The sequence below is a fragment of the Scyliorhinus torazame genome, chromosome 11 (genome assembly GCF_047496885.1).
Source record: "Scyliorhinus torazame isolate Kashiwa2021f chromosome 11, sScyTor2.1, whole genome shotgun sequence".
NCBI classification, from domain to species: domain Eukaryota; kingdom Metazoa; phylum Chordata; class Chondrichthyes; order Carcharhiniformes; family Scyliorhinidae; genus Scyliorhinus; species Scyliorhinus torazame.
Genome location: NC_092717.1, coordinates 229798890 through 229811906, shown reverse-complemented (window position 1 = coordinate 229811906; position 13017 = coordinate 229798890). Strand labels below are relative to the sequence as shown.

Below are 13017 nucleotides of genomic sequence, written 5' to 3'. Positions count from 1 at the left end.
TTATCATCACCCCCTGCCCCCGATAGTGACCCGCTGACTGTGCCGACATAGTCCCAGCACCCTGGTGATGTGACACAAACTCTGGGTGTTCAGATGTTGGCTGCTGCGTGTGTGGTGTTGCCTCCCGCAGTGTTCAGGCACAGTGTCCAGGCATCAAGGTGTGATTGGGATGCTAGGCAATGACTCCCACATGCTACATGGCCCACCCATGGGAATCCGCTTGGGTTGTGTGACGTGCTCACTTAACCACGTTTGGCAATTCCCTATTGGCAATAGCCTTCAGCTGCACGGCCAGAGGCCTCGACAGTCGTTGGGGGTTATGGGTGGTCGGTGGGGCAGACGGGCAGTGACAAGTGTTGCCCCCGGAACGGATACACGCGATCCAGGGGTTGGCATGCTGGTGCCACAAATGGCTGCCCCCCCCCCCCCCCCGTGCTTCCAACCCATCCATGGTGGCCCACTCCTGAGGAGGCCCCCCCCCCCAACTGAGGGTCCCCCACCCCCCCATCATGCACTGGGGTGGCAAGCCCAATGCCCCCGGGCTCTTTGCCTGTGAGCAAAGATGGCTACCCACCTCTTCGGCTTCCCGCAGCAACCCTTCCACCAGGTTTGGGTTTTTCAAAAGGAATATTAATCGGCGCCAGCGTGACCACTTACTGGGGAGGCCGACAAATCACGGGAGGCTGTTGGATATGGGGTCGCTCCCATTAATTGTATGGAAATAGGGCTTAAGTTGTGATAATTGGTTTCTCGCCACACTATGGCGGGATGCCGATTTCGCCCTGGGGAGCGGGCCGGTTGCATCGCAAACTGTTTGGTGGCTGCCACGGTTCTTGTTTACGGCCTCTCCCGCTATTCACCGGCCTTGCTTCACTCGAGGCCGGAGAATCGCACCCAATGAATCCATTGGTTGTAATATTCCAAAATTCCCCGGATGTGGGAAAGATTCCAGTGGATTGGAAAAATGCTAATATAATGCCCTAATTCAAAAAGGGAGGGAGGCAGAAAGTAGGAAGCTATAGACCAGTTAGTTCAAAATCTGTCTTTGGGAAATTATTAGAATCAATTATGAAGAAAGTAATAACAGGATATTTAGAGAGTTAAAACCCAATCCATCAGTCAGCAAGGTTTAATGATGGGGAAATCGTGTTTGACTAGTTTGCTAGAGTTTTACGAAGATGTAACAAACCAAGTGGATAATGGGGACCCTGTAGATGTACTATACCTGGACTTCCAGGAGGCGTTTCATAAGGTGTCGCACAAAACGTTAAATCACAAGGTTAGATCACATGGGGTTCGGGGTAATTTATTAGCTTGGATAGAAGACTGGACACCAGAAGGCAGAGAGTCGGGATAAATTAGTCTTTTCTGGTTGTCAAGATGTATCTAGTGGTCCTCGGGGCCCAACTATTTACAATATATATTAATGACTTGAATGTAGGGATAGAAGGTTCTATAGCAAAATTTGCAGACGTCACTTAAATAGGTGGGATAGTAAGTTGCAATGAGGAAATAAGAAATTTACCAATTAATATAGGTAGGTTAGGTGAGTGGGACGGCATTTGGCAGATAGAGTTTAACGTGGATGAGTGTGAGGTTATCCATTGTGGTCAGAAGAATGGAAAGACAACTTATCGAAATGGTGAGAAACTTCCGGGTGTTTCGGAGCAGAAGGATCTGGGGGTCCTCGTGCATGAATCACAGAAAACCACTTTGCAGGTACAGCAGGTAATAAAGAAAGACAAATGGAACTTTGCCGTTTGGTAAAAGGAATAGAGTATAAAACTGTACACAATACTCCAGAGAAGTGTTGTTGCAACTACACAAGGCATTGGTAAGACTGCACCTGGAGTACTGAGTGCAGTTTTGGTTGCCTTATTTGAAGAGGGATGTGGTTGCATTGGAGACAGTTCAGAGGAGGTTCACTCGATCGATTCCAGAGATGAGGGGTTTGTCTTATGAAGAGAGATTGAGCAGTTTAGGCCTACACTCTCTCGTTGTTTAGAAGAATGAGGGAAGATCTAATTGAGGTACACAAGATGATAAAAGGTATTGACCAAGTTGACGTAGAGCGGATACTTCCTCTTGTGGGGCAATCTAGACTGAGAGGTCATAGTTTAAGGATTAATGGTAACAGATTTAAAACAGAGATGATAAGAAATTACGGGTGCGGTTTAATGGGACCGGTGTACATGTATATGTTTTGGACCCGTTTAGCGGGGTGCTTCTCGGTACTGCAGTGGCGATAATGACATCGCTACTGAATGGCACTTTGCCGTTTTTTGGCCTTGATGAGGTACGCCCCGCTGAGCTTGCGTTATTTGCCGCACTTGCATCAGCTTGCCAGTGTAAGAAGAGTGTTTGCAGATCAGGATGCCGTTTTTAAATGCTGTCCCGATCTTTCGACCTCCCTCAGCACCCCCACCGCGGCCTTCGAACACCAACCCCCCTCCCCCACTGCACCCCTTACCTCTTACAGGGTCCTCAAGCCTCCCTTCACCCCACCTCTTAAGAGCAAGGCACCCCTTGGCCTGATCCCTGGCACGGGAAACTTGGCAGCTGGGCATCTTGGCACTGCCAGCCTGGCACCCTGGCAGTGCCACCTGGTCACCCTGCTAGGACCAGTTTGGCACTGCCAAGGTGGCACTACCAAGGTGCTAGGCTGGCAATGCCAAAGTGTTGAGGTGTCAGCAGAAGTGTGAGGGAGCAGCTTGCACACAGCCCGACCGCCCAGGGATCTCTAATGGCCGGGAGGCCCCCCAGGTGCCGTTACGCATGGTCCACCATGGCAAGGTCTCCCAGGCGAGGCCGTTAGTTCCCGGGCCCTGGAAGAATCTGGCATAGACATATTTAAATCAGCCTAATGGCTCACTTAAATATGTTAATCTGGATCTCACCCAGTGAGGGCAAGGATCAGATCGTGATGTCTCGCGAGATTCAATGGCTTTGTCAGGCCACTAAGTCGGGAGCGACGAGGCCATTAAATTGCACCCTACTTCTCTCAAACGTTCACAAATCTGTGGAATTCACTATCCCAGAGTACGGTGAATGCGGGTCATTTGAGTAAATTTGTGGAGGTAGACAGATTTTCAATTAGTAATGTGTTGATGGGTTCTGGGGAACGTGCAGGAAAGTGGAGTTGAGGTCGAGGTGAGATTAGCCATGATTGTATTGAATGGTGGAGTAGGCTCGAGAGGCTGAATTGCCGATTCCTGCTCCTAATTCTTATGTTCTTATTTTGTTGCAGGGCAGAAGGAGGCCATTTGGCCAGTGTTTCTGTACCAACTCTCCAAACGAGCATAAGACATAGGAGCAGAATTAGGCCACTTGGCCCATCGAGTCTGCTCCGCCATTCAATCATGACTGATATGTTTCTCATCCCCATTCTCCTGCCTTCTCCCCACAACCCCTGATCCCCTTATTAATCAAGAACCTATCTATCTCTGTCTTAAAGACACTCAGTGATTTGGCCTCCACAGCCTTCTGCGGCAAAGAGTTCCACAGATTCACCATCCTCTGGCTGAAGAAATTCCTCCTCATCTCTGTTTTAAGGGATCGACCCTTTAATCTGAGATGGTGCCCTCTGGTTCTAGTTTTTCCTACAAGTGGAAACATCCTCTCCATGTCCACTCTATCCAGGCCTCGCAGTATTCTGTAAGTTTCAATAAGATCCCCCCGCATCCTTCTAAACTCCAACGAATACAGACCCAGAGTCTTCAACCGTTCCCCATACGACAAGCTCTTCATTCCAAGGATCATTCTTGTGAACCTCCTCTGGACCCTTTCCAAGGCCAGCACATCCTTCCTGAGACACGGGGCCCAAAACTGCTCACAATACTCCAAATGGGGTCTGACCAGAGCCTTGAATAGCCTCAAAAGTACATCCCTGCTCTTGTATTCTAGCCCTCTCGACATGAATGCAACACTACATTTGCCTTCTTAACTGCCGACTGAACCTGCACGTTAATCATGACTTAGTGCCATTCTCCTGCCTTTTCCCTGTACAACTGCACATTGTTTCTATTCAGATAATCATCTAATGCCTTGATTGAACCTGCCTTTACAACACTCCGTGCATTCCAGACCCAAAGCACTCGCTGTGTGAAAAAGCTTTTTCTCACATCACATTTGCAAATCACTTTAAATCTGTTAACTCTTGCTCTTGATCCTTTTACGAGCCGGAACAGTTTCCCCCTGTCCACTCTGTTCAGCCACTCATGATTTTGAACATCTCTATTAAATCTCCTCTTAGCCTTCCTCTCTCCAAGGAGAACAGTCCCAACCTCTCCAATCTATCCTCATAACTGAAGTGTCTCATCCATGAAGCCGTTCTTGTAGACCTCTTCTGCGCTCTCTCCAATGTGTCCACATCCTTCCTATAGCATGGGCCTCAGACCTGTACACAATATTCCAGCTGAGGTCTAACTAGTGTCTTGAATAAGTTCAGCTTAACCTGGCTCATGTACTTTATACCCCTATTAATAAAGCCCAGGATTGTATATGCTTTTTTAACTGCTGTCTCCACCTGTCCTACCACCCTCCATGGTCTAAGCACATATACACCCAAGCTCCATTGCTCCTGCATCCCTTTAAGAATTTTATCCCTTATTTTGTATTGTCTCCCTATTTTCTTCCTACCAAAATGTATCACTTCACATTCTCCACATTGAACTGCATCTGCCACCTATCTGCCCACTCCACCAACTTGCCAATGTCCTTTTGAAGTTCTACACTGTCCTCTTCACAGTTAATCCAAAGTTTTGTGTCATTCGCCAAATTTGAAATTTTCCCTGCACACCAAGATCCAGATCATTAACATCAGGAAAAGCAAGGTTCCCAATATCACCACTACAAACCTCCCTCCCCTTTGAAAAATATCCAATTACTGTTACTCTCCGCCTCCTGATATTCAGCCAATTTTGTATACACGTTGATACTGTCCATTTTATTCAATGAGCTATAACATTTCTCACAAATGTTGCGTGGTGCTATATCGAATGCCTTCTGAAAGTTCACGTACACTGCATCAACCTTTTCTTTTTTTTAGAAAATATTTTATTGAAGCATTTGTAATTTTCACAGTTTAACACATTCACATCTCAACCGCGAGGGCAGACACATGTAAAAAAAAAGCAAGCAAGCAACAGAACAACACCCCCTAGTCACCCCGCTCTATTCCCTAGCTGCCCGTAAACTGTATTCTCTGTCCCGTTGTAACACGCCATGCCTCCTGTTTTCCTCAACCCCACTCCCCCGCCCCCTTACTGCTGACGTTCAATTTTCCTTGAAGTAGTCTATGAACGGCTGCCATCTCAGGGCGAACCCTTGAATTGATCCTCTCAGAGTGAATTTAATTTTCTCCAGACTGAGTAACCCTGCCATATCGCTGACCCACACGCCTGACTTCGGAGGCTCCGAGTCCCTCCATCCCAGCAAAATCCAGGCCACCAGGGAGGAGAAGGCCAGAACATCGCCCCCCCCCTTGATCCCCGGATCTTCCGATACCCCAAATATTGCCAATTCTGGACTCCGAGTTACCCTTGCTTCCAGGACCTCTGACATAACGTCCGCAAATCCCTGCCAGAATCCTCTCAATTTCAGACATGCCCAACGCGTATGTACATGATTTGCTGGGCTACCCCCACATTGCCCACATCTGTGCTCCACCTCCTCAAAGAACCTGCTCATCCTGGCTGCTGTCATATGGGATTTGTGGACCACCTTGAACTGGATCAAGCGGAGTCCGGCACACACGAGGATGAATTGACTCTTTTCAGGGCTTTTTCCCACAGCTTGAATTTTATCTCCCCACCCAGCTCCTCTTCCCACTTCCTCTCTACCTCCCTGATAGGGGCCCCTTCCCACTCTTGCATCAACCCTTTCTGGCAGCACGGTAGCATTGTGGGGGCAGCACGGTAGCATTGTGGATAGCACAATTGCTTCACAGCTCCAGGGTCCCAGGTTCGATTCCGGCTTGGGTCACTGTCTGTGCGGAGTCTACACATTCTCCCCGTGTGTGTGTGGGTTTCCTCTGGGTGCTCCGGTTTCCTCCCACAGTCCAAAGATGTGCAGGTTAGGTGGATTGGCCATGATAAATTGCCCTTAGTGTCCAAAATTGCCCTTCGTGTTGGTTGGGGTTACTGGGTTATGGGGATAGGGTGGAGGTGTTGGCCTTGGGTGGGGTGCTCTTTCCAGGAGCCGGTGCAGACTCGATGGGCCGAGTGGCCTCCTTCGGCATTGTAGATTCTATGATTATTTCAGGATGGTTGGTGTAGTGTCCACAAAGACATCTGTAGCTCCCTCTGGTGGCTACTCTTAACACTACAGTAACCCTTGTAATGATGATAGTTATGATAATACCACATTTATTACCTGCTGAAGATACTCCAACAAGTTAGGTAAACACGATTTCCCCTTTTGAAATCCATGCTGGCAGACCTGTTGGAATACTTGACCCTTGAGAAGGTTAAGTTCGAATTGAGGGGAAGCTCGGAGGGGTTCTACAAGTCATGGGCACTATTTATTATGCACTTTCAAGAACTGGATAACATCGAACATTAGTTGGGTGGGTGGGGGGGGGGGGGCGGGGGAGGGGGGCTGTGTAGATTAAGGGTGACTATGGGTAATCCCTGATTCCTTTTTGTCATTTGTTTATGTGAAGGGTAGGTCATGCCTCACAAACTTTATTGAGTTCTTTGAGAAGGTGACTGAACAGGTAGACAAGGGTAGAGCAGTTGATGTGGTGTATATGGATTTCAGCAAAGCGTTTGATAAGGTTCCCCACGGTAGGCTATTGCAAAAAATACGGAGGCTGGGGATTGAGGGTGATTTAGAGATGTGGATCAGAAATTGGCTAGCTGAAAGAAGACAGAGGGTGGTGGTTGATGGGAAATATTCAGAATGGAGTACAGTCACAAGTGGAGTACCACAAGGATCTGTTCTGGGGCCGTTGCTGTTTGTCATTTTTATCAATGACCTAGAGGAAGGCGCAGAAGTGTGGGTGAGTAAATTTGCAGACGATACTAAAGTCGGTGGTGTTGTCGACAGTGTGGAAGGATGTAGCAGGTTACAGAGGGATATAGATAAGCTGCAGAGCTGGGCTGAGAGGTGGCAAATGGAGTTTAATGTAGAGAAGTGTGAGGTGATTCACTTTGGAAGGAATAACAGGAATGCGGAATATTTGGCTAATGGTAAAGTTCTTGAAAGTGTGGATGAGCAGAGGGATCTAGGTGTCCATGTACATAGATCCCTGAAAGTTGCCACCCAGGTTGATAGGGTTGTGAAGAAGGCCTATGGAGTGTTGGCCTTTATTGGTAGAGGGATTGAGTTCCGGAGTCGGGAGGTCATGTTGCAGCTGTACAGAACTCTGGTACGGCCGCATTTGGAGTATTGTGTACAGTTCTGGTCACCGCATTATAGGAAGGACGTGGAGGCTTTGGAGCGGGTGCAGAGGAGATTTACCAGGATGTTGCCTGGTATGGAGGGAAAATCTTATGAGGAAAGGCTGATGGACTTGAGGTTGTTTTCGTTGGAGAGAAGAAGGTTAAGAGGAGACTTAATAGAGGCATACAAAATGATCAGGGGGTTGGATAGGGTGGACAGTGAGAGCCTTCTCCCGCGGATGGATATGGCTGGCACGAGGGGACATAACTTTAAACTGAGGGGTAATAGATATAGGACAGAGGTCAGAGGTAGGTTCTTTACGCAAAGAGTAGTGAGGCCGTGGAATGCCCTACCTGCTACAGTAGTGAACTCGCCAACATTGAGGGCATTTAAAAGTTTAGTGGATAAACATATGGATGATAATGGCATAGTGTAGGTTAGATGGCTTTTGTTTCGGTGCAACATCGTGGGCCGAAGGGCCTGTACTGCGCTGTATTGTTCTATGTTCTATAAATATGTGGGTTGAGGTTTGGGGGTTGGTGGGCGGATGGGATTGTTGTTATTATGGGGATTGACATATCTCGCTGATTATTGTTTATTGTTGATGGGTGTAAATGTGGGAGAAAATGTGAAAAAGGAGGAGAATTTTTAAAAATTATTTAAAAAAAAAAAAAGAAAGAAATCCATGCTGGCTGTTCCTAATCAACCCACATTTTCCCATGAATCTATCCTGAATAATTGTTTCTAGAAGCTTGCACACCACTGATGTTAAACTGATGGGGTGTTCCTGCCAGGATTATCCTCACAGCCATTTTTGAACAAGGGCGTAACATTTGAATCTTATGCCCATATCCCTTGATTCTCTTCCACAGTGGATGTAGTGTGAATTTTAAGTAGACCAAGTAGTCTAATTTAAATCAGGTTGACGTTCATTGCTGTCCTAATTTTCAATGACTTGCATTGTGATTTGCAAACCCTGCTTGTTTGTCATTGATCAGAAGTTCACATTCCCAGTTAGACGAGTCAGGGTGACTGTATCGTGAAACAATGTACGTAATAGAATGAACAGTGTTAGCATTTTGATGTGTTTGTTTTCCCCAAGCTGTCCCGTGGAAGTGTTTATGCTCTGGGTCATCTGAAGTTTCCTTGTTTCTGTGGCACCAGTTCAGACTGTTGGTGTAGTGTTCAATTATTCAGTGATTGATTGTGCGTGCCTGCGATCTGTGTGCCATTTGTCAAATCTGCTGGAGAAACAGAAACTAAAGTGAAAACGCACAGCTGTAAACAGGAGTGAGCAGCCATTTTAAAGCGCTGTAAATAAAACTCCCGGATTCTCCGCCCCTGCTTTGGGTGGGTGGAAAAGCCGGTGGGTGGGGGGCGGAGAGAATCCAGCCGGAGTCCCCAAACATTTTTTATATCGGCGGGATTGCCTATTCCCATCATCCCCGCCCCATTTTGATATTATGGGTTTCCCGCCATGAAATATCAGGGACCCCATTACCAAACATTTACATAACATTTTCCCCACTATATCGTCCCCCTGCGTTAGGATTTCTGCTTTTCACTGCTTTTCCCGCCTGAGTTAACAGTTAAGACAAAAACAATGATATAATTCCACCCATAGAAACCAGTGTGTCATCTCTGCGTATCTCCAAGGAGTAAAACACAACAGCTTTGGTCCATATTTTGTGTCTTTTCAAACTTGTTACAATAAGCCTTTGGACGGAATTCAACATTTGCAAGTGCAAGTGCGGTGGCGGGTCACTCTGGGGCCGCCTTTCCCGCTGGCCAGGTTGGTGGGATCCTGCAGCAGATTCTGCACTTGGAACCTCACTAATGATACACAGGCAACTCTTCTGGGAGGGCCGGCAGCTGATTTGCCTGCCTGCCTGCTGCTGGCAGCTTCGAAGATCCTGGCGCCATATTTAAATACCAGTCCAGCACACTCGCATCACACACTCCCGCCCACCTGTCTTCACCAGACCGTGCAGAATGTCAGCAACCCAGAGGGTTAGGGCAAACAGCCTAAAGAGGAAATCTGTTCCTCAATTCAACCACCCTACCCTCGAACCCATCAGCTGCGAGGTGCCCATGCCCACTATGTCCTCTACCCACCACATCTGGAGTCTACGTCCATCCCCTTCCAGTGAACAATGTGGGTTCCCTTTGACCCCCTTGTTTGTGAGCTTTTCATGAAGCCTTGTTGGGGTCCAACTTCCCTCCTCTTGGTCTTCCCTCTGCTTTCCATTGTTCATCTTCTTCATCCGCCTCCTTGCCCTTCTGCCTGACAATGTGACCTTGGCTCACAGTGGTTAGCACTGCTGCCTCACAGTGCCAGGGTTTCAGGTTCAATTCCAGCCGTGGGTGACTAGCCTTTTGGAATTTGCACCTTCTCCCCGTGTGTGCGTGGGTTTCGTCTGGGTGCTTTGGTTTCCTCCCACAGTCCAAAGATGTGTAGGTTATGGCGATTGGCCATGCTCAATGTGTGGGGTTACCAGATTACAGGTTACCTGTGACTAAGTAGAGTGCTCTTTCGAAGGGTTGGTGCAGGCTCGATGGGCCGAATAGCCTCCTTCTGCACTGTAGGGATTCAATGGACCTCTGTTGCGGTGGGTGCATGAGACCCACAGCACAGTATGCAGATAGACACCAGGGGGAAGGACAACCCTTTGCTCCCCAGTCCCAGGTGTGGTGCTGATCTGAGACAGGTGATACAGGAGGATCCATGGGTCCAGCAGCACAGCGCTGTGGAGGAGACTAACTGTTCACACCACTCTTTATCAATCGGGTTTTAGACAGACATAGTTTCCCGCTGGCGTGACCCAAGATTGGAAGGCTTGTCGGGGTGGCAGTGGGCAGCTGTTTTAATGAGCATTCATGAGATGCAAATGGCATTCACGCCACCGGCCTGCGGGAAGAGTAACCCGCATTAACCCAACATAGTTTCACCCTGCTGCGTTTCCAACCTTTTGGCTCCCGCTAGATTCTCTGCTCTTGCCCGTCTCCAAATCCACCACGGGTGGGATGGGAGAATTTGACCCTTTATTTATTTTTCACCCAGAGGTTATCTGGTTTAGATGGGGACGAGGAGTTTGAGTGTTCAACAGATGCTGGTCATCATTACAACTTGGCCTTGAATGACTAGCTCCATCCCTTTAGGACCTGCCAACTTCCTGGATTTTAATTTCCCTAGTCCAATGTGCTATCAGCCAAAACTATGAAGCTGGTTATAAGACAGGAGCATATTGAAATTCGGGGACTTCCATCATCAAAATTAACAAGACCCCAATCCAGAGCTCTACATTGGGTTCGTTTAATCTTATTATTCAAAATTAGAGCTAAACTAGACAGGAGTAGGCAGCCAGATTAATATCACTTATGACTTATTAGTAGTGCCTTTGAGTGAGAAAAGTGTGGGTTTAAACCCTGTTCCAGAGACTTGGGTACCAAGGGAATGCTGTACTGTTGAAGGTGCTGTCTTTTGGATATTCTGATTCCACCAGGCCTCATGCCTGACATGTCCCTTGCTAACACAGATGCTCAATTTTGCCCCATAAATATGTAGGCCGGGATTTTTTGCCCCCACCCACAGCAGGTCTTCCAGCGGCAGAGACAGTTTGTGGCTGTCAGCGGCATCTTCCAGTGCCGCCAAAGTCAGTCATGATTTATGTCGCTCGTCCACCGGCCAATGGGGAACCCACTTGTAGGAGTGGTTTCAAGACCTGTGTATTGAGTCAGCTTCCATGTGGGGTTATTCCCTGTGGCTCAACTCAGTACAGAGAGGAAAAAACACATCGACAACCTGGACAAGGTGGCTATTTCATCAAACTTGTTACGTGTACACGGAGAACAGACCTGGATATCTGCCAAGATCTGTTCTGCCAAACAAAGGCCAGAACATAGTACTTATACAATTTTCTAAAATCAACAGCCCACCCCGCTGGATGCGATCAAATCCCTAAAGCTGCTATGTTTAAACTTATCCAATAGAATTGCAAGCAATGTTTAAACTTCACCCAATAGAATTACAAGCAGCGCATGATGGATCCTCATCCTGACAGCTATGCTTACTAGTAATTTGCTGTGCAGTCATTATCTGTGAAAAGCAGGACAGCAAAACCAGCTTCCTGCATTGTTTCACAAAGACGATGGGCGAGATTCTCCGACCCCCCCCCCCCCCCGCCGGGTCGGAGAATCGCCAGGGGCTGGCGTGAATCCCGCCCCCGCCGGTTGCCGAATTCTCCGGCACCAGAGATTCGGCGGGGACGGGAATCGCGTCGCGCCGGTTGGCGGCCCCCCCCCCCCCTGTGATTCTCCGGCCCAGATGGGCCAAAGACCCGCTGCTAGAATGCCTGTCCCGCCGGCGTGGATTAAACCACCTCTCTTACCGGCGGGACAAGGCGGCGCGGGCGGGCTCCGGGGTCCTGGGGGGGGGGGGGGGGGGGCAAGGGGCGATCTGGCCCCGGGGAGTGCCCCCAAGGTGGCCTGGCCCGCGATCGGGGCCCACCGATCTGCGGGCGGGTCTGTGCCGTGGGGGCACTCTTTTCCTTCCGCCTTCGCCACGGTCTCCACCATGGCGGAGGCGGAAGAGACTCCCTCCACTGCGCATGCGCGGGGATGCCGTGAGCGACCGCTGACGCTCCCGTGCATGCGCCGCCCGGCAATGTCATTTCCGCGCCAGCTGGCGGGGCACCGAAGTCCTTTTCCGCCAGCTGGTGAGGCGGAAGTCAGTCCGGCGCGAGCCTAGCCCCTCAAGATTAGGGCTCGGCTCCCCAAGATGCGGAGGATTCCGCACCTTTGGGGTGGCGCGATGCCGGACTGATTAGCCGTTTTTGGCGCCGGTCGGCGGACATCGCGCCGATACCGGAGAATTTCGCCCAAGATATCAGAAGTGACATCCTTCCAGATAAGTTCGCTATCCTAAATCCCAATTGATTACTTATGCGTTTTTAGGACATAGCAGTGATGTTTAATGGTTAATAATGATTACTCAGTCCTATAATTCATCTCAATCCTTAATAAAGTAACTTATGTAAAACTACTCTAGTGGCATGCTAACTATTCAGTTTTAAGAGGTATCATCGCTGAACCCCCCCCCCTCTTCACCGCTAACGGAGGGGTCATCTTCAGCGGAACCGGGAGATCCCGCTTGGCGGCAAGTGCTAGATAATCAGGCCTGCGATGTAAAAGAACATACCCTCGATCCAAATCTAGTTCGTAGAATGCCAAAGTACCTTCATAAGAAAGCTTTCAGTTGTAACTTACACTCAAATCTAATTTTTATTGGCTCGCAACCTCCTGGCTCACCAGCGTCAGATTTGGGGGGTACCCCAAAGATAGGCTGGGGAATCGCCCTTGGAGGTTCCCGGGTAAGGTTTACGGAGGTAATGTTAAGAAGGGCCATCTTCCCCTGAACAATTACACTGGGCTGGGAACCATCTGACAATGTGATTTAAATTGCTAACTTCCGATGGTTCTACCAGTTTTCGACTAAGTCACAGTTACGCAGTTACTCTGAAATAGTTAGAAGAAATAAAAGCATTTCTAACTTCAGAGTAACTATTTAAGCACCCAGACAGAGGCCTCCATGGGATATCCCCGCATACTCACGACCCCCCCCCCCCCCGGACCAGA

General features: G+C 48.8%; 1 protein-coding gene across 5 annotated transcripts in view; it reads left to right on the top strand.

Moving 5' to 3' along the window:
- The window catches only part of LOC140385838 (protein spire homolog 1-like), a 310369-nt gene that overhangs the window by 227290 nt on the left and 70062 nt on the right, over positions 1-13017 (top strand). The window lies entirely within an intron of this gene.